Genomic DNA, 26,143 nt, shown 5'->3' on the forward strand with positions numbered 1-26,143 from the left:
CAGCCTAAACCCTAAGAAATATTGAAATCCTAGGCATGAAATAAAACCAGTATAAACCTCTCTTCTCCGCCATCTTTTCATGCACAGTTTGGGACATTGCAATCCTAATCCGCATCCCCATCCTCCGCCACCCTAGATTGCCCTGCAAGTTAAGCATGTGCTCAAGTATTGTGGGGAATTGGGGTCTAAATTGCTAGCAATCTCCTGGGGGCAGCTACCATTTTGTGCTCACTTCTAAAACAAAATTACTGAGGCGATACACACACTGTGCTCTCTGTCATGGATACTTTATTTTTATTCCTTCTGTTGCTGTTTGCCTTTAATATAAAATAAAAAAAGTCATTGAGGCTGAGATTTTCAAAGCTGTCTAAGGAATTCAGTCATCCAATTCACAATCAAACTAGTGGGAACTGTGTGTTCAAATCCCCTAGACAGCTTTAAAAGGCTCAGCTGGAAAGTATATGCTTACTCTCTGTGTATGGGAAACAGAAAAGAAGCCAAAGTCCTAGATAGAACTTCAAGATCACAGGTCAAGGCAGGGGAATTAGGGGCAGGATTGCTGCTGTGGTTGGTGAGCTTTGGGAAATGTTTTTAATTATGATTTTATTTTTGTCTTTTATATTTCTTTACAACAGACAGTAGCTTCATGGAGCAGTGGAACATGTTATGCTTTGTGGACAAGTAGTTGATAAATTGAAGAGGTTCAGAGAAGAGCCACAAGAATGATTAAAGGATTAGAAAACCTGCCTTATAGCGATAGACTCAAGGAGCTCAATCGATTTATCTTAACAAAGAGAAGGTGAAGGGGTGACTTCCATACAGTCTGAGTACCTATATGGGGAACCAATATTTAATAATGGGCTCTTCAATCTGGCAGAGAAAGGTACAACATGGTCCAATGGCTGGAAGTTGAAGCTAGACAAATTCAGACTGGAAATAAGGCATAAATTTGTAACAGTGAGGGTGATTACCCATAGAACAATTTACCAAGGGTCATGGTGGATTCTCCCTCACTGACAATTTATAAATCAAGATTCAATATTTTTCTAAAAGTTCTGCTCTAGGAATTATTTTGGGGGAAGTTCTCTGGCTTGTGTTATACAGGAGGTCAGACGAGATGATCACCATGGTCCCTTCCGACCTTGGAATCTATGAAACCTGAGAGGTGGCAGATCTCTGTTCAAATCCTTTCTCCCCCTGAGCCAGAAGGGGGACTTGAACCAGTGTTATCCTACACCCCAACTACATAGCCTAACCACTGGGTTAAAAGTTATGAGGGAGGTCCTCCTCTTGCCCCAACTCCAGCCATCCGTGCTTTGCATAAGATTGCCTAAAAGGGCCTAATCTGGTAGGTGAGCTCTGACCATGTTTACCAAATTGGGCCCCACAGACAAATGAGGCAGAGGACTGGTTATCTCCTCCCAGCTCGTACATCGCTCTGGGGCTCAGGTGTCTGTGTGGTTGGCGTTGGGCTGCGGAGCATATGCCCAGAGGCACCTTGGGAACTTTTACTGCAAAAAAGCAGGAGCCCAGGGAGTTTAGGGACCGACAGCATTTGACGGCAGCTCAGCAACAGTTTTGTGAATCCCAGAGGGGGCCTGACTCTGGGATCTTCAGGGGCCTAAAGTGGTAGTTAGGTACCCAAGTTCCTTTGTGGATCTGGGCCTTTTGGATTTTGGCCCTTCCCTGTTTAGGCGATTTTGAAAATCCCACATGGGTCCTCTCTGCATCTTTAGCCTGTGAAATACCTTTGAAAAGCTGCCCCCTGTCTCTGGGTGTGTCTGCTCCCTGTTTGCAATATGGGGATCACAGCGCTGCCTACACCACAGGGGAGTTGTGAGGCTAAAGAAATTGTGTGAGGCGCTTACTCCAATGTAGGCCATAGAAGTACCTCAGAGAAAGCGAAATAATGAGGTTCCTCATGGATAATAAGTTCAAAATCAGCGATTTAAGGACTTTAGTCCCATTTTCAAAAAGTTTTGGGGATTCCTGTCTTCCAAAGCAGACACTTCTGTCTTCCATTGGAAACCCAGTTTTTTGGTGAAAAAAGTTTTGATGGAAAATTTTCCACCATCCCTTGTTCAAAACAGCTGTCCCTGGAAACTTTGACCCTGACTATCAAGCTGTATATTCTCCACCCCAAAGAGAGAAGAAAAAGTCTTTGTCTCATCTATGAGTCCCTTACGTTGCAAGGATTCAATGCATCAGGGAACCTGTCTCAATGGAGGCATAAAAGAACTTAAATATTCAGACTCCTCAAGGTGTGGCTTCTTCAGAGTTGCTCAACACGCTGCTCGCAAGCTTTAAAGCACGTGATTAGATTAGATTCAAATATTTTTTTAAAGTCAATGTTTTTTCTACACGTTATTGCTTTTTAACCAAGCGCATCGGTGCATATCTTTAGCTTGGTCCTTTTTCTCCACTGCTTTGTACCTTTGTGTAGTCATTTCTCTGTGAGCAATGTGAGTGGTGACTGGGTATGGAAACACTCCTCCTAGTACAAGTGGGTAATTCTGATATGGAGTCATTTTGCACTCACCTTGCATCGGTAGAAATGACTACACATGGTACAAGGGAGCAGGGAGTCAGCCGCTGGTGTGTTGTTCCTCTCCCCTTACCATTTTGCTATACTAAGGAATAATTTATAATTTATAGCTGGAATTTCCAGCGGAACCGAAGGGAGTTACCCACCCAACTCCCCTGAACTTAGAGTTCTGTGCCTGAAAAAAATGTAATCAGGATCTTGGCTGCTAAGTACAGTCTTAGTGGGTCTCTATGAAAGTGATTCATAGATACTAAGGTCAGAAGGGACCATTATGATCATCTAGTCCGACCTCCTGCACAAGGCAGGCCACAGAATCTCACCCCCCACTCCTGCGAAAAACCTCTCACCTGTGTCTGCACTATTGAAGTCCTCAAATCATAGATAGATGGATGGATGCAGTGTTTGTCGAAGCCATGTCAGTCCCAGGATATGAGAGAGTCAAGGTGGGTGAGGGAATATTTTTTATTGGACCAACTTCTGTGGCAAGAGAGGCAAGCTTCTGAGCATCCACGGAGCTGCTCTTGATGGCTGGGAAATGTACGGAGGCTGGGTCTGCGCTACGGACCTCACAGCGGCGCAGCCGTGCTGCTAAAGCTGTGCCGCAGCAAGGTCTCCCGCGCAGCTGCTCTTCTGCCGGCAAAATCAAACCACCCGAACAAGCGGCGGCCGCTTCGTCGGCAGGAGAGTGTCTCCCGCCGACATAGCGCTGTTCACACGGGCGCTCCGTAAAACTTTTGTCCGTCAGGCCTGGATATTTCTTTTCACACCCCGACAGACAAAAGTTTTACCAACAAAAGTGCTAATGTAGACAAAGCCAGAGAGTGTCACAGATAAATACAAAGGGGAACAGATTGTTCGGCATGAGCAGTTAACACACATTTCAAGGGACCATTCAAAGTGAAGTGGCTCGTTACTACCCCTCCAGTCATAGGGAGGAAAGGAAGGGGGGTGGAAAAAAGCAGCTGGGGGTGTGTGTGTGTGGTTAGTGGGGGTCACAGATTGTTGTAATAAGCCATAAATCCAGTGTCTCTGTTCAGTCCATGATTTTTAGTATCTAGTAAAGTTATGAATTTAAGCTCCCAGGATTGTCTTTTGAAAGTGTTGTGCAGGTTTCCTTTGAGGATGAGGACTGATAGCTTAGACACAGAGTGATCGCTTTGTGAAAAGTGTTCTCCCACAGGGGATGGGGTGGTTTTGTCTTTGATCATTTTTGTCTTGACTTCATTAAATCACTAAATGCTCCATAGCGATCACTGTGCTCTCAAATGAACTCTCACAGGAAAATGATAGCCGGTGAGGCTGGAGCTCAGGATATGAAGTCTAGTGAGACAGATGGGCTAAGTCTGCTGACCCGGGCTGGGAGACTCGCTCCTGGTTGCTCCAAAATGCTGTGTAGACACATCCAACGTGGTCTGGCTGGTATCGGAGCCAGGGATATCAACCTCTGTAACCTGATCTGGGGAACAGGAAATAAAGCCTGGTCTATTTGGTGAGACAGAGCAATCCTCTCCTCGTTTTACAGAGCAGGGAGATTCAGGCTGACGTTCTCAAAACGGGCCACTTGCTTTAGATGCCTCCTGTTTTGGATGTCCAAGTTGTGACACACTGAGCCTGGCTTTCCAACTGAAGTCAGTGGGAGCTGTGGGATCTTAGTGCCACTGTACATAAAGTGCCAGATGTCCTACACTGGGCATCCACAAATGAAAACACCACTGAAAATTTGTTGTATCAGAGATTATGTATATAAATTTCTTATACGATTCACCAATGTCACGGTGCGGGACTCACCCCTGCGGCGTTTCCTGCTGGTCGTCCTTGGGAATTAGCTCTTCCAGCCTCTGGAGCGCCCTCTGCAGGCCGGTGTCCCGCTTGCCGCTGGCCCCCGTGTCCCTCCCAGACCACGGTGCCCCTTTACCCGGGCTGCTGCCCCCTGCAGTACCCCACAGATTTGGGTCTCCCCTCCCCAGGGAACCCCCACCCTCTATCCCCACCTCACCTCCCCAGCTCCTCTGGCCTTCCCCCAGCCCTGCTCCGCCTCAGGTACTATGGTATGCTCCCCAGCAGCCAGGCTTGTCTCCCTCTACAGCTAGAGGAGACTCTCTGCTCCTGGCCTACTGCCCTCTTATAAGGGCCAGCTGAGCCCTGATTGGGGTGTGGCCACAGCTGAGCCTGCTTCCCCCAATGAGCCTGGGAACTGCTTGCTCCCAGCCACAGTCCTGGGCTGTTTTAAGTCCTTTAAGGCTGGAGCAGGTGACCATCCTGCTACAACCCAACTTAACCAGTTAATGAACCAACCTGAGAGCTTTCTTTGACAGGGTAACAAGCCTTGTGGATAGGGGGGAAGCGGTAGCTGTGGTATATCTTGGATTTTGTAAGGCTTTTGATACTGTCTCACGTGACCTTCTCATAAACAAACTAGGGAAATACCATCTAGATGGAGCTACTATAAGGTGGGTGCATAACTGGTTGGAAAACCATTCCCAGAGAGCAGTTATCCGTGGTTCACAGTCATGCTGGAGGTGCATAATGAGTGGGGTCCCACAGGGATTGGTTCTGGGTTGGGTTCTGTTCAATATCTTCATCAGTGATTTAGATAACGGTATAAAGAGTACTCTTATAAAGTTTGCGGACCACACCAAGATGAGAGTGGTTGCAAGTGCTTTGGAGGATAGGATTAAAATTCAAAATGATCTGGACAAACTGGAGAAATGATCTGAAGTAAATAGAATGAAATTCAATAAAGACAAATGCAAAGTACTTCACTTAGGAAGGAACAATCAGTTGCACACGTACAAGATGGGAAATGACTGCCTAGGAAGGAGCACTACGGAAAGGGATCTGGGGGCTCATAGTGGATCACAAACTAGATATGAGTCAACAGTGTAACACTGTTCCAAAAAAAACAAACCTCATTCTAGGATGTCTTAGCAGAAGTGTTGTAAGCAAGACATGAGAAGTAATTCTTCCACTCTACGCCCGGCTGATTAGACCTCAACTGGAGTATTCTGTTCAGTTCTGGGCGCCACATTTCAAGAAAGAAGTTGACAAATTGGAGAAAGTCCAGAGAAGAGCAAGAAAAATGATCAACGGTCTAGAAAATATGACCTATGAGGGAAAATTAAAAAAAAATTGGGTTTTTTTAGTCTGGAGAAGAGAAGACTGAGAGGGGACATAAAAGGTTGTTATAAGGAGGAGGGAGGAAAACTGTTCTCCTTAACCTCTGAGGATAGGACAAGAAGCAATGAGCTTAAATTGCAGCAAGGGTGGTTTAGGCTGGACATTAGGAAAAACTTCCTAACTGTCAGGGTGGTTAAGCATGGAATAAATTGCCTAGGGAGTTATGGAATCTCCATCATTGGAGATTTTTAAGAGCAGGTTAGACAAACACCTGTCAGGGATGGTCTAGATAATATTTAGTCCTGCCATGAGTGCAGGGGACTGGACTAGATGACCTCTCGAGGTCCCTTCCAGTCCTATGCCTCTGTGATTTTATTATCTCCACAGATAGAAAACAACTGTAGGACATGGCTAGCAGGAACCACACAGTTGTGATACAGTTCTTCTTTGTGGCTTTTTCCAACATCCTGGAGCTCCAAGTTTCACTTTTTTTTTCTGGTGCTGCTGTTGTACCTCATCACCATGGTGGGCAACATCCTCCTCATCACGATCACGGTGGTGGACCCTGCCCTTCAGTCCCCCATGTATTTCTTCCTTTGGAATTTGTCCTTTCTGGAAATGGGTTATACTTCGTCCACTACCCCCAAGATGCTGGTGAACTTATTCTCCGAGAACAAGAGTATTTCCTTCCTGGGCTGTGTCACACAGATGTATTTCTTCTCCTTCCTGGGGATCACTGAGTGTTGCCTGCTGGCTGCCATGGCATATGACTGTTACATGGCCATATGTCACCCACTGCGCTACACGACCATGATGATCAGAGGTGTGTGTCTCCAGCTCTCAAGTGTGTCCTAGCTCATCAGGGTGCTGGTGGGAGTCGGGCAGACAACTTTCATATTCCCTCTGCCCTACTGTGCGCCTATTAGCATCAACCACTTCTTCTGCAACCTGCCCCCGCTGCTGCAGTTGGCCTGCACGGATACCTACAGGAATGAAATAGCTGTTTACACCATCTCTGTCACCTTCATCATGGTCCCCTTCCTGCTCATCCTTGTATCCTACATCCGTATCCTCCACGCTATCCTCAGTATTCCATCAGCCGCGGGCAGGAGCAAAACTTTCTCCACCTGCTCCTCCCACCTCATCATGGTGACCTTGTTTTTCAGGTCTGGCATCGTGAATATCTGAAGCCCAAATCCAGCTACTCACTCGGCAGCGACAAACTGCTTTCCCTGTTCTACTCAGTGGTGTCTCCAATGCTGAACCCTTTGATCTACAGCCTGAGGAACAAGGAGGTAAAGGAAGCCCTGAGAAGGGTGATGGTCAGAAAAATATTAATTTGAAAAGTGGGGGTAAAAATGTTATTTTAATAGTCTTGTGATGGATTTGGAGTTGCCTGTTGTAGCCTGATCTATGAATCGTATATTAATTATATTGATTACTTAAGAATTCCCAGTTATCACTCTGAGGTATTGAAAGTTCTTGTCCCAGTATCAGGCCCAGTGTTATTAAAGTTACTGTTCAGTTGGGAACCTTGATGTCCACGGTTGCAACACTCACACTTTAGGAACCCTTCTGTCTTTGTAATCGTTTATTAATACATTCATCAAAGTCACAAACACTCTAACCCAGCAAGGTAGACTGAAATAATACATACTGTACATCCGAACATCCATATACTCCCACCATCCCTTGCAGAACAACCAGAAATGTTAGCCATTATCTTCCTCATCACCATCACTTTCTCATTAGCACCAGTGGCCATCATCCTGGCACCTCCCAAGGGCTACATCTCTCTCTCCCCCTGCACACAGGCTGGGATACAACTTTTATAATATGTTATGTCAGGGGTAGTCAATAGGTGGACTGCGGGCCAAATCCGGACTGCCAGATGTTTTTGAATGGACTTCAAAATCTTTTAAATTACTTGTTGTTGTTATTATTGTTACTGTGGTGTGAAAAATGTTTCTCTGAAGTCTGGACCTTGACTATACCTTGACTAAGAAATTTGAACCTTGACAAAAAATAATTAACCCCAGTCTTACAGGATACAGGCCTGTAGGTTCCTTGCATTACTGCTGAATAAAATAAATGCTAAAGCAAGCTCTATGGGCTACCCTGTAGCAGTCTGTGAATACTGTATGATGCTTGTCTGAATATTGTACAGATGTTTTTGTATGCACCTATTGGGTTAATTCAACAGCCGGGTGTTCCGGAAACGACCTAGGAAGATGGACAATATCTCAGAGAAGAGCTCCTCTGCAAACACCAAGGACAATTAACGGTGACATGCTACCTCTGCCCACCCATGGTGGGCCTGCTAGCCCAGCTTTCCCAGGACTGCATCCCTCCTGAATAGAGGAGAGCCTGGTTTGTTGAGATGGTTTAGAGGGTGCAATTGCCTCCTGACCTCCAGAGGCTGGGGGGTTCTTCGAGGAAGCATAGCCTGCCTTGTCTCTTGCTGTGCTGTGTTCCTACGGTTAAGATTAAACAACACTGTTTTAAGAAGGCTGTTTTGGGTCACTGTTATCACCGCAGGTCACGGGTCCCCAAGTGGACATGCACTTGTACCGAGTCCAGTCAGACCTGCTGAGTAATGCTGGATGATTTTAAATTTGGTTTAGAAAGAGCTCAGCAGACCCTGGCTTGCCAGACCTCACCCACTGATTGTCAAATTTCTCAGATTTACTGTAAAAGAAAAATAATAATGCAGCCAGCTCTTGGGGGGGGGGGGGGGAAGGGCGGGGGAGAGCAGCTTTGGGGGATGCCACAAAATGAGAGAATGATTTTGCAAGGTTTTGAGAAAGATGTGGCTGAACAGAGATCAGCTTTCAGAAGAGCAAGGGAACCTGCCAAGCAGCGAGGGCTCAAATATTTGATGAAGTTTCCAGCTCAGTTTCATGTCAGGGCTCGTGAGGAAGTGCATCAGTTCCAAAAGCCACAAGGCTCGGAACATTTTGTAACTAGCCTAAAATGAATCAAGTCCCTGTTCTGTTCTAAACCACGTTTACTTGGCCTCCGTTGATGATATTGCAATCTTCAGAAATGCATGGGCAGGGCACAAGGCTCACAGAGAAATTGTGCTGAAGAGACTCAAAGGGTTTGTCCACTGCAAAGAAAAACCCATGGCTGGCCCATGCCAGCTGACTCAGGCTCGCAGGGCTCGGCTTGTGGGGCTGTTTCATTGCAGTGTAGACTTCTGGGCTCGGGCTGGAGTCCAAGCTCTGGACCCTCCAATCTTGCCGGGTCCTAGAGCCTGTGTTCTAGCCTGAGCCTGGAAGTCTACACTGCAATGAAACAGCCTCACAAGCCCGAGTCGGCTGGCATGGGCCAGCTGCGGGTGTCTAATTGCTGTATAGACATACCCAAAGGTGCCGGTCTTACAGTAAAAGTGTCAAAATGCAAGATGGGGCGAAAGTCCCTTATCCAGGCCATTGGCAGGACAGGGCCAGATTTGCCAGAAACCCTTACAAGTGGACTCCATTGTTAACTGGCCTGTACCCTGAACCAAAAAGCAAATTCAGTCTTTTAGAGGCTTGCCGAATTATTACCAAAGACTTGTGGAAGGTTTCAACAACATTGCGACTGTGATGACAGACGTCTGCAAAAAGACACAGCCTGCCAAGGTGGTTTTGACTACAGCCTGTCAGGAGGGCTTTGCTCAAGTGAAAAGACTTCTGTCAGCGACATTGGCTCTAGCCGATCCAAATTTCGATAAAATGTTTGAACTCTGCACAGATTCATCAAGTACAGGCCTGGGAGCCGCACTGATGCAAGCAGGCAAGGGCAATAAGAAGTGTCCTATTGCTTTTTTTAAGTAAACAACTGACCCATCACTGAACAAAATTACTCAGTCATCAAAAGGAAATATGCAGTTGTGGGGCAACTAAGGCTATAGCTACTGCCCAGGAAGTTCAGAGTCCTAACAGACCATTCTCCACTGGCAGGGCTTCACGGAAGAGAAGGTACCAGCTCCAGACTGCAACACTGGAGTCCAGACATTCATGAGTACGGTATGGAAACTGCACACGTGAAGGGCAAGGAAAATGTGTGACAGAAGCACTGTCCAGGCACGAGGGTTCTGAGGCAACGCATGTGGATTAGCCAGTGGCTAACCCTACTGCCTCAGTGAGAGTGGGGGAGGTGTGAGCCAGGAATCCCGTGGTGCCAAGCGGCAGAGGGGTTGCCTAGGGTTTTACGGGAAGCCCCTGAGTTGGATATCTGCATAACTCTTCACTCAATGGTGGCATGTGAGGTCTCTACCAAGAGCTGGCAGCCCACTAGGCATCCTAATCGGTGTGAAATGTGGGTGTGGATAATATTGAAGGAGTCGTGTGTCCATACTCAAAACAATGTCTTTAAGGTCTTGGCCTTAAGGCAGGTCATGTGGGTTGGAGGTGTTCCTACCAGGCAGGGGGTAACTGTGACCTTAAGAGCCCCTGAGTCAGCAAAGGGCCCTCTAGACTGTAACTCGCAACAGGCCTGACACACTCACTACACCCAACACACTGTTGACGTCATGTGTATCTAAGCGGTGTCACCTTAGGTATCGTATGCAAAACGGTGACGCTGCTCCCGAAAATCCTTGTGTTCTGTGTGTACGGGTTGTGTATAGCAAGTTATGTATATGTGCGGGAAATATGTTCTTAAAATGGCATTTGGAGGCCGTACATAATCCAGGTCTGCCCTAGACAAAGGAATATGGATTTACCTGTCTGATCAGCTTAATTACAGGGAGAGGACAATAAAAGGACATTTCCATATAAGGTAAACAAAGCAATCAAGCTAATAAGTGATGGAGGAAACAATGTAGTGAGCACACTGGGGGTCCGAATCTGCACCTCAAGGAAATCTTTCTAACTCGTGAGACAGACAATGGACTTTGGAAAATACAAGCAGGAGCAAAAAGCCATTCTAGTTATCCCTCAATTTGGGGACAAAGATAACAGCACCCTCTGATTCTGTGGAAGTTGGATCCCTGGCCTGGAGGGCTAAAGATGCTGGTAACTTGATGTGAGTGAGAAAACTGCTTAGGCAAAGATTGTAACTTATTAAGATTTAAGTTTTAGTCACGAGAAAGCATGCTTTGGTTTGGTTTGGTTGGAACCAGACCTGTATCTTTTTCTCTTGCTTAGTATCATTTACATTTCTGTTCTTTGTTAATAAACTTATCCTTAGTTTTACTATAAACCAATTCAGTGCTGTGATCTTGAAGTGAAGTGTGAGTCTTCAGCTAAACTAACAGTCTGGTGTGTGCGCTGCCTCTTTGGAATCAGTGAACTCCATAATTTCTGAGTGTGCAGTGACAGGGACTAGACACTGCAGGGATATGTCTTTGGGGAACTCAGGAACTGGAGGTCAGTGATGGCTTCCTGCAAGGCAAGGTTAAGATTGGCAGAATCTCAAGGAGTTTACTATGAAGCAGTCAGATGGGTGTGGGAGGGAGCAACACACAGTCTAACCTCCAGCAAAGCTCAACTCTTGCTAAAGCGGAGGGGTGACACAGTGGCTTATGGTTCTGAGTTCCCTGAGCAGACCCTTATCTCCCTATCTGGACAGGCAGGTATTGTGTATTGTACGCCTCTTGGTGTAGGCCTATTTGCATACTGAGCCAGATGCAAATTGAGAGAGTGCAAAATCTGCAAAGTAAATCTGCAGGGTGAAACAAAGAGTGGAGGGGGTGTCCTGTTTGTGAATAGGATCAAAGGATTGGGCTGGTGTATCAGGGAGTGCAAAGAAACTCACTGAGTCCTTCCCCTGGGAGAAAAAGTGACCACGCATTTATTTCATGAAAGCAGGGTCCCAGCCAGCCTGACTGTAAAGCGCTGCAAGGATCCAGGGTGAGAAATACTCTACAAGACACAAGAGTATCTTGGGAATTAAGTCTAGGCTCTAGAATGTATGTTATGTATATAACCCTTTGTTTCCATTACTTCTACTTTCTGCTATTTGGATCTCTGTGCTTTGTTCAATTAACATCTACTTGTTTAAACTATAAACGTATCTAAGTGCTGTGTGTTAAGCGGAGCGGTGCTCTAAGGTAGAACTGATAACCTGGGCTTCACTGATCCTTTGGGAGCAGCCAATCTGTGACTACCGCAAGTGTCCAGTGGACAAGGGGCTGGATGCTCCAGGGAGATGCTCGGGGGTTGGAGAGTGTCTGTCACTAACCTGCAGAGTGACCGTGGGGCCTGCATAGGCCTAGGGGGAGTGCATGTGTTGCCCTTGGTCGGTGGAGATGGGGCGTTGACCCCCGGCAGGCACAGTCAGGGTCAAGAGGTTGTGTCAGTTTTATTACGGTAGCACCTAGAAACTCTGTTCACCCAAAATGACTTGCCCAAATTGTGGGAGTTGTGAAAAGAACTCAGTGCTCTACAGCACAAGGTACCATCAGCAAGGATACTGGACGGTAGCACACTTTTTTTCTCCCCAACATTCTTCTCAAGGCCGCCTGCACCCCTTGGTTCCTCAGGCTGTAGATAACGGGGTTCAGCATGGGCGTGACGACAATGTACACCAGGCCGAACGGCCTGTCTCTGCCCCCTCCATAACTTGACTTGGGTCAGAAATTGATAACACTCACGGATCCATAGAATACAGTCACCACCACGAGGTGTGAGGAGCAGGTGGAGAAGGCTTTGTGCCTTCCCTCAGCAGAAGACATCTTGAGGATGATGTGGGCATAAGACACAAGGATCAGCAGGCCAGGGGCCATGACCGCCAACACGACCACCACAAATATCTCCACCTTGTTCAGGTAGATGTCGGCGCAGGCCAGCTTCAGAAGAGGGGGGATGCACCACAAGAAGTGGTGAATCTCAAATCACTAACATCTGGGTCAGAGGAGCAATGGGTCAGAGGAGACTTAAGTGTATAAAATAATGAATGGTGTAGAGGCGGTAGATTAGGCCCTTCTGTTCTCCCTGTCTCATAACACAAGAAGAAGGGGACTGTGACCCAGGAACCCCTTTGGTGCCAAGTGGCAGAGGGCATAGGTTTTTACAGCGATCCATTGGGTTGGATATCTGCATAATACCAAAGGGTGACATGTGAGATTACGAAGAGCCAGCTGCCCACTGGTCATCATAATCACTGCAAAATGTATGTACGGATAATATTTAAGGAGTTATGTATCTATACTAGGCAAAGAAAAACACTAAATCCTTCACTTGGGAGGCAACTGACAGTGTATTTGCTTCAGGAAACCTGGGTCATGGCCAAGGCTAGCTGTAATGCTCTGCAAGCATTTTGGGGTGAGCAATATTCTGCAAGACGTGAGAGTCTCCTGTTAATCAAGTCTGGGCTCCAGAACGCAGGGTATGATTTTGTTTTATATGTAACCATTTGTTCCCAATACTTTTACTTGCTGCTACTTGACTCTCTGTGGTTCGGTAAATAACGTCAGACTTCTTTTGACTGTAACCATTTCTTAGTGCTGTGTGTCAAGCAGAGCCATGATCTGAGGTGGACCTGGCTCGGGTGTTGGAGCGAGCCTGTCGCTAACCTGTACAGTAACAGCGGGGCCTGCATAGGCCTAGAAGGGAGTGCTTGTGTCACCCATGACCAGTGGATTTGGGGAGCTGACCCCCGGCAGGCACAGACTTGGCTTCCCCACGCTAAGGGCAGGTGGCAGTGGGTACCGCACAACCCCAGGCACCCACAAGAAACATCACAGGGACATACAATAAAATTAAAAGATGGCAAATTCTGAACCAATAAATACCTTTTCCTACGATGTGTGATTAGACTGTAATCATGAAAGCGGGACTGGACATTTGTATGGCTAACAAGAATAGCCAGAGTTATCATATGTAATGATGATAATTCCTATTACTCTAAGCAGCAGGTTGTTTTTCTCTAGGGACCAGACAGAGACTCTCAGCTCTTCTGCTGCAAAAACAAGACAACCCTGAGTAGAGGCTGAGGACATTAGGTTTGAAACCGCCCCACACACAATGTGTATCCCCATGTCGGGTAAAGACTGTGTATCATTACCCCTTTTTGACCAGAGTGGCAAGGCAAAGTTTGGAGCCATGGGGATGTCCCCATTGGAAGTAGAAATTGATGGAGTCTGGTATTTTCTTTGATCTCATTTATTGACAAGGAATGTACAAAGTCCAACTTCTCTGAATGCATGAGGAACCAAGAACAAAAGGAGCAGCTTCTTTGCTTACTGCCCCAAGTCTCGTTAGCCACCTTATTAGATCCAAACACTCACTTTTTCCAGGCTCGCACTGGGCTACTGCTTGGCTTTTTTCCCCTCTAGCACGCTCTCTCTCTCTCTCTCTCTCAGCAAAGCCCTTCTGCCCACTCAGTCCAAATTCCTGGGCAAGTTCACACACCTCTTTATCTTAGGCGGGGGAAGGGGCTTCTGCTTAACTCATCCTGACAGGTATGTGACTAGAAGGGTGTGTTCACACATCAGTTAGAATACGTTTTTTAACTCAACCATAACGAGGTTTCGTCCAGCTCATTAGAACATCCCCCACCTCAGCGGAGGCTCGGGCTAGCCACTCAGGCTTGGCCCCACCCTACAATGTTCACCCAGCTATTTTTAGCACGCTAGCACAAGCCCTGCTAGGGCGAGTCTGCCTGCCTAGGCTGGGAGGCTCACCTTCAGCTGCCGTGTAGACGTACCCTCAATGGTTCAACTACTGTCATGCCTTCAATTAGTTCCTGTGTATTAATTTGAATCGGAGTCCTAAGAATTCAAGTACTACTCAATGGGTAGAATTTTCAAAAGCGCCCAAGTGACCTCAGAGCCTGCGTTCCCCTTTCAGAAGGCCCTAAGGACTGGGGAATCTCTGTCACATTGAAAGTCAATGTGATTATGCTTCTAAGTCAGCTAGGCACTTTTGGAAATTTTACCCCATGTGCTTCAGGATGAAAGATGCTGGCACTTGTCAAATATGTCATGACTAGCATTTCCTCCAGGCCTAACTGCTGTTTTTTTTACTTGACGTTGGTTTTGTTGTTTGTTGCTGCTGCTGTAGCAAAGAGGTTGTGTCAACAAAAATCATTCACATCATTTATTTTACTTTGTTAGCCATTAATCTGTTTAGGGTCTGATGCACTGGGTCGTAGGGAATGTCTACACTGCAAAGTAAGCCCAAACTCAGACTCAGGCTCGAGGATTTCAGTCTGACAAACGCACATTCAACCGCCGTTCTACACCTACTGAGAATGTAATTAAACCTCCTTTTGCCAGGGCCTCTGTGATCAGGATCCTGTTTCATAAGCCCAGGCAAAAGGGGGTACATGGGATCCCCTAGAATAACCGTGGGAACAATGACTCCATTTATGACATTGTCATTTGGAATAGTGTTTTGGCCTGTCCATTAAGGTAGACGCCTGGCTGGCGGAAAACCCTGGCATCATGAACTTTTCCCGTGCAGCCCACGTTGGCGTCCATAAATTGCCCTCTGTGGTCCCCAAGGGCCTGCATGCCCATGGAGTAGTACCCTTTGCAGTGTAGGTACTCCTGCTCCTTGAGGAGGGCAAGCAATGGGCTCATGAGTCCCATCAGTGGCCCCAGTGCAGTGGGGAAACCCCATTCTCTCCAAGCCAGCAGTTACTTCGGGGATATTGTTTATGCCCCCACCTTTGGATAAACCACACACCTGATCGCCTCAGAAACCTCGGCCACCACTTTACCGTCCAGTCAACTTTCCAACCCCAAACTGGTTAGCAACGGACCTATAGGACTCTGGGGTGTAGAAACCCACTTTTGAACAGGAATGGCTTCCTTCGCGTATATGTCATGGTGCTGAAGGGTCTGGGCAAGCTGCTCACAAGGCTCCAGAAATCGAGCTTTCTTCATGAGCAAGTTCTAGTCATCCCAGATCCGCATGACTATGGGGTCCCACTGGTCTGTGCTCGTGGCCCTGCTCCAGAAGTGCCGGTCTACACAGGGGGCATCAGCAGCTCTCCCGAGAGCTGTGAGCACCATCAGCCAGTTTGAGTCTGACAGGTCTGTTTCACCCCCCCGCCCCCCGACAGGTGCCTTCTTCAGCAGGTCAGAAAATGCCCCCGAAACATCCACCAGCACTTCATGGACTCTCTGCCCATTGCCTGAAACAGGAGCAAAAGCACAAGCAAGACAAGTGCTTCAAACGCTGACTCCTCCCTGTTGCTGGCTCCAGCCGTCGGGCACGTGTAGACTCAAAAGACAGCTCGGCCGGATGCCTTGGCAGGATGCAACAGCTTCCGGTAAAGTGCCACGGGATGGACAGTCAAGTTTTCCCACAGGGCATCACAAAGGGCTAGAATGGCTACCGCTGGGGAGGGTGCTAGGAAACCTGGCACAGGCTGGTTTGACTTAGGTTTGCGTAGTGCAGCACAGATGCCTGAGCACTGGTGTGAGGCCCGGGTCCAGAAATTCTAAATCTTAGCTTAATATGCAGTGTGACAAAGTGGGACTGTTCTCAATGTTTCCTCTGAATAGTGTGGGGGTGCCTCAGTTTCCCCTATGCAGTTCTTAAGTATCTAGATGGTGGGATAAGGGTGTATGATCATTGCAGAGCCCTAGAGGGCAGCTGTGTGCAGGGGTCTGGACACAGAGAATGGCCGACATCCTGTTTCCTGGTAACTGATGGCCTGGCCCTTCCCCCCTGTAAAGGGAGAGCTAAAGGGGTTGGAGAACAAAGGAATCAGGTGACCTCCTGGCCCAGGAAAGGAACAAAGCCCAGAGGAGGAGGGGCTGCAGGGAGTTTCAGTTTGGGGCTCCTGGGGAGTGGAGTGAAGTACAGACATGGTTGTCTGGCTCACTGACCCCCAAAATGGACCCAGCTGAGGGGTCCCGGTCTCTGCACCTACAAGCTCTGTTTTGGACCATGTTCCTGTCATCTAATAAACCTTCTGTTTTACTGGCTGGCTGAGAGTCACGTCTGACTGCGGAGTTGGGGTGCAGGACCCTCTGGCTTCCCCAGGACAACGCCTGGGCGGACTCGCTGTGGGAAGCGCACGGAGGGGCAGGGGATGCTGAATGCTCCGAGGTCAGACCCAGGAAGGTGGAAGCTATGTGAGCTGCGTGTCCTGCAGACAGTCTGCTCCCAGAAAGGAGACTTCCCCAGAGTCCTGACTGGCTTCGTAGGGAGCAGTTCCAGAGCATCGCCCGGGGACTCCGTGACACCCTGTCCAAGGGATGGACCCCTTTCTCCAAGACCACGGAGGTGGCAGAGCACAGACTGGTTTATGACATATACAAAACCTTTGCTGGTCAGCCCTGAACTCTGAATTCCATGGTTCATCTTCTTCTGACACTTAATAGCTTTTCTATTTTAGCTGTAGTGATTCTTCAGACGCTCGGGCAAAAGGCAATCCCGCGTCCACGTGGCACGTCAATTTCTCACTCTCTAAAGTGGGGATAATCCTGACCCACATTCAGAAAGTGGTTGATCTTCTCTCTTTCTTCCCAAGTCCCTGCCCTCCTTGCCCAGCCCCGGCCTCTATCCTGTTCCCCAAACTTCCATGCCCATGTGAGTGCCTGTCTCACCCCACCCCCGCCTCAACCTGCAAGGTCTCCTGCCAGCAAAGAAAAGCTGCTCCCGGATCTGGAGCTGCATTCACATGTCCTGAGGGCTGTCCTGCACCACGGTCACCACAGACAGGTAGGTCATCAACCTCCATCTGTGCCCCAGGTGCAGGCTGGCCTCTGGTTCCTGCTCCCTCAGGCACCTGGAGATGCTGAAATAGGGCTGGGGTTGGCGGAGCAGGAGAACACCCCATGAGGTTAAGAAAAGGCAGTGAGAGCCTTTTCCCTCCCTGGGAGATTAAGGTGTCCCTCTATGGGGACTCCCTTCCTGGCAGATACTGTGCTTTCGTTCCTGGACACTGCCAGGAGGCTCAGCTCCCAACCCTAGCAGCTTGGCTGTTCCATTCCCTACTGTGTACCGAAACTGCCTTTAAAGGACTATCCGAGCCCCTCCCAAGCCTGCTCCCATTGCGGGTCTCTCTCCTGGCTGAGCATAGGCTGTCCTTATATCACCCACCAGGCATGGATCCTAGTAACATGCTGCTCCTTCTCATGTGACCCCTGCACTTATTCCCTTCACCTGGGGATAGGTTCAGTTGAGCTACGACCCCTTTCATGGCCATCTCACCCTGGGACAGCCTGAAACTGGAAACCTGTACTCCAACAGTAACTGTTTGCTAGGAAAGGTGCTGAAGACACAATGGAAGAGAAATCCTTTGGACTGGATTGAAATTATATCAAAGGAAAGTGAATGAGAGAAAATGACCAGCATTATCCTCCGAGCGAAAGAAATAATTGAAGGTCAGAAAGGACCATTCTGTCCATCTTCTGTGTAACACAGGCCTTAGAACGGCACCGAGTGCTTCCTCCAGAAAACCCATGACATGGGACTGAGCCAGAGCACATCTTCTGGAAAGACATCTCCATGCATTAGAACCAGCTGGTCAGAAACAATCTTTCTTCTGCAGCGATGTGAAGTTAAAGGGCAGGGAGAAGAAGAAAACCTCGACTCGGGTTGTTACTGGAGCTGAAGCAGAGAGGCCAGGACAAACACAGCTAGGGCCCAGGACTGACTATCAGAAGATCTGCCGTTTTCTCTTCCTGGCTCTTTGACCATGAGCAAATCTCTTTGCTTCTGTGTGCCTCAGTTTCCACAACTATAAATAAAGCTACTCAAGGTTATGTTTTTTTCTCTCCTGTTTTGCAAGCTGGGGCACTTAGATACATTTGGGGCCTGCTATGGTGCCAGTCTAGAGTGTATCTGTAAGCTGATGACCCCCACATGTAGATCAGACCCGATGGATAACACAAGCTCCTAATGACAGGCTTCAGAGTAGCAGCCATGTTAGTCTGTATTCGCAAAAAGAAAAGGAGTACTTGTGGCACCTTAGAGACTAACCAATTTATTTGAGCATAAGCTTTCGTGAGCTACAGATCACTTCATCGGATGCATAAATTTGTTAGTCTCTAAGGTGCCAAAAGTACTCCTTTTCTTTTTACAAGCTCCTAAGTTTGTTCTGTGCTTAGCCCCAGGGGAGCAGTTGGGCTGGGTGGCCTTTTCTCGCTGTGCTGTGTGGAGCAGGTTCTGGGCACTAGGGATATAAAGAGACTCTCAAGGACTAATTCTTGAAAATAAATATCAATGAACTGCACCCCAGTATAAAATCACTGCTGCTAACATTGGTGGGTGATAAAATAGTAGCAGAGTGGAATTAATGATGAGGAGAGGGCAGTGACACAGAGCAATCGGATCCCTTGATAAGCTGGAGCCATTCAAAGAAAACAAGTTGGAAAAGAACCAATTGAAGGGTCCTATAGCTAGCGACAAAGCATGCAGGCCACACCTACAGAAGGGGGAAGTGTATCCAGGAAAGCACTGACTGTGAAGAGGATTTAGGGGCCATGCTGGGCAAGCCATTCAACATGAGCACCCAGGGGGATACTGTGGTGGACAGGGCTAAAGCCATCATTAGATGTATGAAAAGAGCAGTGAGGAGCATAGAGAGGTGACACACTATGAGGAAGACTGATCATGGAATACTGTATCCAGTCTTGGCATCCAGCTTTGAAAAAAGATTTGGAAATATTGGAGTTGAGGCAGCAAAAAGCAATGAAACATTTTGAGGGCTGGAGAAAAATGCCTGCCAGTGAGCTATTGAAAGAGCTCAGCCTGTTTAGATGATAAAAAAGATCGGGAGGTGACGTCATTGAAGTGTTGAAGTGACTTCATGGAGAGAAAATATCGGGTATTAAAGGGCTCATTTATCTAGCCAAGAAAAGCATAACAAGACCCAGTGGCTGGAAACTTAAAAGAGACCAATTTGTATTCGAAAGAGGGCACACATATTCAACGGTGAGGATGAATCACCAAAGGAACAAACTAGAAAGGGATGTGGTGGGAATTCCCCACCTCTTGATGTCTTCTAATGAAGACGAGATGCCTTTCTGGAACGTCTGCAGTCAAAAACTAGCTCCTATGCTCTCCAGAAAGCATGTGATATGCAGGGGGTCAGATGACATGCTCTAATTGTCTCTTCTGTTCATAAAGTCTGCTCATTTATGAAAAACTGAGCGTAGCACGGGGAGAAGCCTCTGATGTTTTACTGTGTTCGGCTTGAGCCCCGAACAATGAACGCTCATTGCGTGGGGTGATCCAGGGGAAGCAGCTGAAACATCCAGTGTGGCTGGACAGGGGCAGGACATCAGCACTGCAGGGGAGGGGTGGGTGTGGCAGTGACATCACAAGGGCCTTTGGCAGGACCTCAGCCTATTGGACAAAGGTGGTGGGGAGGCGATGACCTCACAGAGAGATCTTGACATCAGCCAGGCAGGACAGGGGTGCAGGACAGGGGCAACCTCGGAGATCCCTGTGGCTTTGCTTCAGCACGTCTCCTTCTCGAGGTCTCTCCTGGAGGACTGAGAGAGCATTCACTTGCACGTTCGTGAGCGCAAGGAGGACCCTCTTCGGAGTTTTCTCCTTTTCTTTTTGTGGTTTTGCTCGAAAACAGACGTCCCTGTATAGAAGGTAAGAGCCTCGGAGAGGTTTGGAACCTGTTCAGTCTGATCCATCAGGAGCCGGCTGACTTTTAGGAAAGGAAAACACTAGATTGTGGGGGCAGCATTTTATTTCCGACCTAGGACTTTGTCCCTTCCAATTACTGGGACCATTGGGGTTTCTCCTTTTTGTTTTCTCTTTTCCTCTGTCCCTCCTACCTTTCTCTTCTTGCTTCCTTTGTGCTTTTCCTCTGCTCTCCTCCCACCACCAGGAGCTCTGTGTGTGGAGCGGGGGCTGGACGGGGGGGCGGGGGGGGCGGGTTGTGGGAGGCCCACACAGAGAGGTGAGACTGGAATAGTGCTCCGAGAGTGATCCCCTCGGTGGTAACCAGGGCCATTCTTTGGGCTATTTGATGAGAACCCTTAGCCTCCCACCCCTCAAAGTCTCAACCTTGATTGGCTGAGGAGGGGGCTATTGACAGGGAGGAAACTCTAGTCTTTGTTGTTCTCTTTTATGACCAAGCAAATAAGTCACAACCAGTTAAATGTTTGACCGATGTGGATGCTGCTCTGCATTCATTGTCTCGGAGCAGTTCATGATCCTCTCGAACATTCCAATTCTTCTCAAATACTTGCTGAATAATTACTATGAACAATTGCTGGTCTGTAGCTCATTTGAGAGCAACTCTGCTACTGACTGGCTGCATCAGCTAAGACAAGTCCCTGCTCCTTTCTCAGCCTTCGTTTCTCCTTCTGTCAAGAACGAATAACAATCCTCTCCCACCTACCTCGCCATGGGTGGATGCTGGGGATCCACTGAAGAGTGTCACTCGGAGCAGTGCAGACTAGGGGTGTCCTATCACACTGAGCCATATCCGATTATGACCTAATATTCAATTGGATTTGTATTTTATTCTTTTGAAATTGTGAAGAGGAGCAACTACTTAGCTCAGACTGAAGCATCTCATCTAATTTTCTAGATCATAGTTGGTTTCAGAGTAGCAGCCGTGTTAGTCTGTATTCGCAAAAAGAACAGGAGGACTTGTGGCACCTTTAGAGACGAACCAATTTATTTGAGCATAAGCTTTCGTGAGCTACAGCTGTCATGAGCTACAGATGCATCCGATGAAGTGAGCTGGAGCTCACGAAAGCTTATGCTCAAATAAATTCGTTAGTCTCTAAGGTGCCACAAGTACTCCTTTTTCTTTTTGCTAGATCATAGTGTCTCCCCTTTGTGTACGACGAGACAGTTTAATGCACTGTGACAAACAGGAGATGCTCTTGTTTTGCAAGCAAATATTTTTGCAAAGAATTTTCATCCTACTTCTTATGATTTCAAGAAACAAAGTGGTTTCATCTGAATGGATTCTCTGACAGAAAACGGTTTCCATGAAAATGTTCACACCTGATTTCCTGGGCTTTATCCCTGCCTCCAGGGGGTTGTTGTCTGTTAGTTCGAACAGGAGTCAGGACTGTTGTCTTCTCTTTCTGGCTCCGTCACCGCTTTGCTGTGTGACACCTTGGGTAGGTCCAATGGGAATAGGGTCAATTCTCAAACTCCAGGCAGCAGGGAGCCTGGGTGAGATAAGGGATGTTAAGGCCGTCTGCGAAGGAGAAAGGGATGTTTCCAGGTGTTGAATGTCAAGAATTCTAAACTTCGCTAAAATGGCTAGTCTCGAGAAACAAGAACTAGTTGGGGCCAAACTTTAACCATTGTCTTTTTTAAAGCCCATTCAGGGATGTGAGTCCCAGAGAGCCATAGAGAGGGGGAGCAACTTGCCCAAAGTCCCACAGATCAATAGGCAGCAATGGAAGCAGGAGTGACACTCCCTCTCAAAGTCAGGGGGACCAGCCATTAGGGCCTGGTTGCAATTGCCAGCTGTGGGAGGGAGTGTGCGGCAGTGGTTAGTGAAGGGGTCCATCCATGCCTCTGACACTCAGTGTGACCCTGAGCTAGTAGCTGAGGTCTGTTTGCAATCACTAGGGTTGGGGTCCCATCGCTCCAGCCCAGGGGGGTTGGGAGGCTCCAGGAAGGTGTGTAAAGTGCTGGGATGTCAGGATCCCGGAGGCGCTGTCACCTCCGCCCTAGGGCCGTGTTCTGCACCCCCCTGCTGCTGGCTGAGTTTCTCTGTCCCTTGGCAATCAGACAGACTCTTGTTTTCACAGCCAGTCGATCGCCCTCGTGTCATCACCCTGCCTGCTGGCTGGGCAGGGTAACTCCTGAGGTCACCATCCTCTCCAGGCTGCCTTGGGCTTGGAGAGTGAGGAGGAGGGCGAGGGACGTCTGCTGACCCTGAACATCCGCCATCCGTCATCCCATCACTGAGAGCAAGTGAGTGGCATTCGGGTTCCTCGGTGGCTTCCCCTCTCTGTCTGGGGAGAGGCAGAAACGGGGAGAGACTATCTCCAAAGGGGGATTTCCTTTGCAAACAGCCCCCAAGAGCCCCTCACTCTTAGGCCAGGCAAGGGCTTCTCCATAGCCGTCTCCAGTGTGTTTGGAAAGGTTCCAGCAAGGGGGCTCCTAGCCCTTCCCTTGTGGGACACTGTTCCCCAGGCTGAGAGTCTCCCTGTGAGCTGCTGAGCCTGGAAATCAATGGGGAACGAGGAGGGCCCTGGTCTTCCTGTGCCTAGGCTCTTTGTGACTTTGACGTGGGGAATGGTTTCCCAGGAGAAGTCCGGACTCCTGGGTTCTCTTCCTTCTCTAGCCTAGGTGGGAGAGTGGCCTGGGATGACAGGAGGGTGCTGCTTGTCCAGAGGAACCGATGGTCTTTGGGACTGACCCCATTGCTGGAAAAGGATGAGACTTCCTGGATATTGCAGCAGCAGGGATTAGGAGAGGGAATGTTGGGAGCAGATCATGCAATGAACTCCTGCCCGTGTGTGTAGATGGCACTCCCTGCACTCCTGTAGGGGCAGAGGGGGCTGCTGTGGTTGGAGCAGGGAGGAGGAGGGACAGAAAAGGCCCATGAGTGAAAGGCTGCCTTGAGCCCAGACTCACACCTGCTTCCCACTCGGTTCCAGGATGGCCAGGCTCCTGCGGATGTTCAGGAGGAAGGCTCTGCAGGTGGCCCCAGAGCCTGAGGGAAGCAGCTGCCATCTTCCAAAGGGGCAGAACAAGCCCTGCGTCCCCGCTGGCGGGGAAGCAGGTCCCGTCCAGGCCAGACGGCGGAAGTGCCCGGCCTTCTGGAAAAGGACCCCGGCTCCCGGCGCAGGCGCCGAGCTGGGAGAGGCCCCGACCAGGCCCCAGTGGAGCTGGCCCAGGCTGCGGTTTGGCAGACAGGACCCAGCCCAGGAGGGGTGCAGGGCAGGGTGGCTCTGGGGCTTGTTGTGTGGGCAGCAGCGGCCCCAGGAGCCCAGCCCACCTTCCCATCAGGAGGCATCGCCCTGCCCGCTCTCTGAGGCCCTTCCAGCCCCCGCCGGCCAGGAGGGGGAAGGTCCCTGTCCCAGCACCGGCAGCTCAGCCTGGGACAGCGGCAGCACCTGGGCGTCTGACAGCAGCCAGGCTGATGGAGGCCACTGCTTTGTTCCAGGTGAGGAGCCAGGCTGGGCTCCAGGAGGGCTGAGGACGGGATGTGAACACCCTGGGCCCAGACGCTCTCCCAGTATATCGGGGGGGGGGTCCCCAGCCCAGGTGTCTGGCCTGAGCCACGCAAACCCCACTGAGAGCAGCAGCCGTCACACAGCTGCCCCTTCTGCACGGGGACCTGGGGGTGGGGGTGTGAAGAGCTGCTGCCACTTTGGTCCTTGCTGCTCCGGGGCGGGGGGAATCGGGACCTCCCCTGCAGTCCTGGCCAGTGAAGGGGGGCTCTGCTCTGGGCTTCTGAAGCTGTTGGGGGCTGAAGGCATCCCTGAGAGGGAGGTTTGGGGCCCAATCTGCCTTGGGTGCCTGAGGTGGGAAGGGGGGTCTTGAATCCTGCTCTGCCCACCATGCCCCTGTCCTTCCCTCCCTGGTGCAGGGACCCCCCTGGATTCGGAGCAGGAGGAAGGGGTGGACATGGCCAAAGATGAAGCTGCTCTCAAGGTCATCCGAGAGCAGCTCCAGTGCAGAGATAAGGTACAAATGTTCCCCACCTGGGCTGGAACCAAGATTGCCCTGTCCCTTCCCAGCATCCCCACCCCCTGCCGAGGTTCTTGTCCCTCCTGATCCACCACCCCTAATGGGGCCCTTTTACATCCATGATGTGGGACCCCCAAGATGGGGGTGTTTGTCCCACAACAGCCCAGGTCGTCTCCCCCCACAGGCACTGTCCCAGTTCCTGATCCTGCTTGTGTAGGAGTGGTGGGGGATTTGGACAATAGGCGGGTCCCCACAATCCCCCATTGAAGCCTGAGCCCTGAAGCTGGTTTGGGTGGGGCAGGAAGGTCCCTAGCTAACAGGTTCTCTCTCACTATACCCCACTCCCGGTGGGTCCAGGACGAGGGGCAGCAGCTCCTGTTCCTTCAGGCCATCTACCCCGCATGTCTGGCTGCACGGGAGAGAGGGGAGGACACGCTGGAGCCGCGCTGCTGCAAGGCGGCTGTGGTGAAGAGGATTGTGGTGAGTGAGACACGTCATACGGCAGCTGGAGGGAGGAGAGAGACATGGGATTGGCAGGGGTATGGCCGGGCTAATGGGTGGGGGCCGGGTGGTGTTGGAGGGGGCAGCAGAGAACAAGGATTGCTGGGGCTGAAGACTTGGGAGAAGAGAAGGGAGAAATTGTGAGATTGGTCAGTAGTGGGCAGGGGGGGAATTGTGGGGCTGGAGGGCAGCTGAGAGTTGGGGACAAGGAATCACATGGTTCCAGCTCGGTCATCGGGATGGGGCTGAATGGGGGCAGTTTTGACAGGGAGGAGGAGAGAAGGGGATTGGGAGTGAGCTGGGCAGGAATCCGGGAAGGGGGACAAGTCTGATGGGCAGGAAGGAATCAGAGGAGCGGGAGGTGGTGGGGGATCCTGCTGGCCATGTGGGGCACTGGCTGTGTCATCTCCTCACTGGGAGGTGTCAGTCGGGCCTGAATCTCACACGCTCCTTTGTCTCCTTTGCGTCTCACAGGAGCTCATCGAGGAGCTTCCCGATGACTCATCACCCAGCGCCGTCCTCGCCCACTCCCTGGCTGCAGTGGGCTACCTCTGGTACCGAGACAGCCCCACCCCCCCACCCCGCCAGCTCCCCTCACCCCAGTGCTGCTCAGGCCCAAGGCTGGGAGTCACCGTCACTGTCCCTCCCAGGTCACCTCCCAAGAGTGGCGCCTCTGGCAGAGATGGTGGGGTGGGAAGATTCACTCTCTCCATGACAGGGACCTTGGGGAGGGTCTCACTCCCGGGCTCAGATACAGGAGGGGCAGCAGGCTCCAGGGAACAGGAGCGATTCCTGTCCTGCCACTCTCTGTCTGGGACGCCTTGGCCTTGTCATTCCCTAGCTAAGTGCCTCAGTTTCCATTCTCACCAGCCTGTGCCTCTATCCCTGTGGCTTGGTGTCCGTGTTGGCGACAGTCCCACCCCTGTACTGCACAGTCTAATACCAGCTCCTCTCTCTTGCCAGCACCATGAAACCTGCCCTGGAGCCAGCCCTAGAGACCCACCTCTTGCGAGCTGCCCTTCACTCCGTCTTCACCCTGGGCACGGAGAAGGACGCCACCGGCATCCAGGTACCTCCTCCTCCTCCATCCTCCTCCTCTTCCAGAGCAGTCCTTGGTCCCTGCTCCCTTGATTCGCTGGAGCTCCAGCTTTAGGGGTGGGGCAGCGGAGATGGAACAAGCTGCAGGGTTAGATCCTTCCCTCCAGCAGCGAAGAGATTACCCCTCCCTGGGGGATTTCTTTCTTTCTTTCTTTCTTTCTTTCTTTCTTTCTTTCTTTCTTTCTTTCTTTCTTTCTTTCTTTCTTTCATAAGCCGTGTTTTGCCCAGAAGCCCAGCTTCCATCCAAAGCAACTTGGCTGTTTCATACTCTTCTGCCTACGAGGCCCTCTGCAGAGACCTGCTAAGCTCATGGATCAAAGGTCCAGAGGTCATCAATTCTTGCAAATTGCCTGCAGTG

At 49.8% G+C, this 26,143-nt stretch overlaps 2 pseudogenes; one reads left to right on the forward strand and one right to left on the reverse strand.

The window, feature by feature from the left end:
* LOC125621471 (von Willebrand factor A domain-containing protein 5A-like) overlaps nucleotides 1-26,143 on the reverse strand; it is a 276,958-nt pseudogene that overhangs the window by 161,767 nt on the left and 89,048 nt on the right.
* On the forward strand, nucleotides 6,055-7,005 carry LOC142068924 (olfactory receptor 10A4-like; annotated as a pseudogene).

Source organism: Caretta caretta, chromosome 14 (genome assembly GCF_965140235.1).
Source record: "Caretta caretta isolate rCarCar2 chromosome 14, rCarCar1.hap1, whole genome shotgun sequence".
NCBI lineage: Eukaryota > Metazoa > Chordata > Testudines > Cheloniidae > Caretta > Caretta caretta.